Raw genomic sequence first — 830 nt, forward strand, 5'->3', positions numbered from 1 at the left:
TGCAATCAAATGAGACCTTCCCGTGATGCACACGATCTTATATAATACCCCGCGTGCTTGTGCCTCGAGTCAAATCAAAGCGAACTCCCTCCAACGCCTGAAAGATTGTCGTGAAGGAATTTCCCGAATGCGAGACGATGCAATGCTGAGGTTGTGAGACTTCGTGATGAGAGGAATATTGGAAAGGATTAGGAGGTAAAGGGGATTGTTGTTGATAATATGTACAGAAATACTAGAAAAGATTAGTTGTTGTTGAGGTTGTTAAGAGACACGTTGGGAAGGTGTGACTGAGGATGAATGATTCTGTAAGACATATTTGACTGATGGTTTTGATATGGTATTTGGATCAACGCAATTCTGATGAAGTATTATGGAAATATTTTAATTTGGTTTACGTTATGGTGGCCAGGTTATAATATCGAAATATTGGTTAAATATCTGCATTACGGGGTAATCTATTTTCATTTATATTTTTTTACATACTGAATTGGAGTAAATATGAAAGCCATGAAAGTTTTTTTTAATAAACTGAATATGATTTAAATCTACGTAATGTATTCGTGGTTAATGCATGTTTATAGAAGTATTGTCACATCGTTTCGTAACTCTGCTTTGTTCTATAAGAGTGATGACAACATAGATACTTTGTTAAAAGTATTAGCTTATAATGGTATTCATAGTCATAGTCGACCTTGACATCACTAAGCTCAGTATTTATCTTAATTGCTCTCTTTCACCTTTTCAATACACCGTCCCAACAATGCAAAATCGTTATTCTGCAAACAATAGGAATACCAAACTCTACTCTACCTCCCCCACCTATTTCATGA

This window comes from Penaeus monodon, chromosome 31 (assembly GCF_015228065.2).
Source record: "Penaeus monodon isolate SGIC_2016 chromosome 31, NSTDA_Pmon_1, whole genome shotgun sequence".
Lineage (NCBI taxonomy): Eukaryota > Metazoa > Arthropoda > Malacostraca > Decapoda > Penaeidae > Penaeus > Penaeus monodon.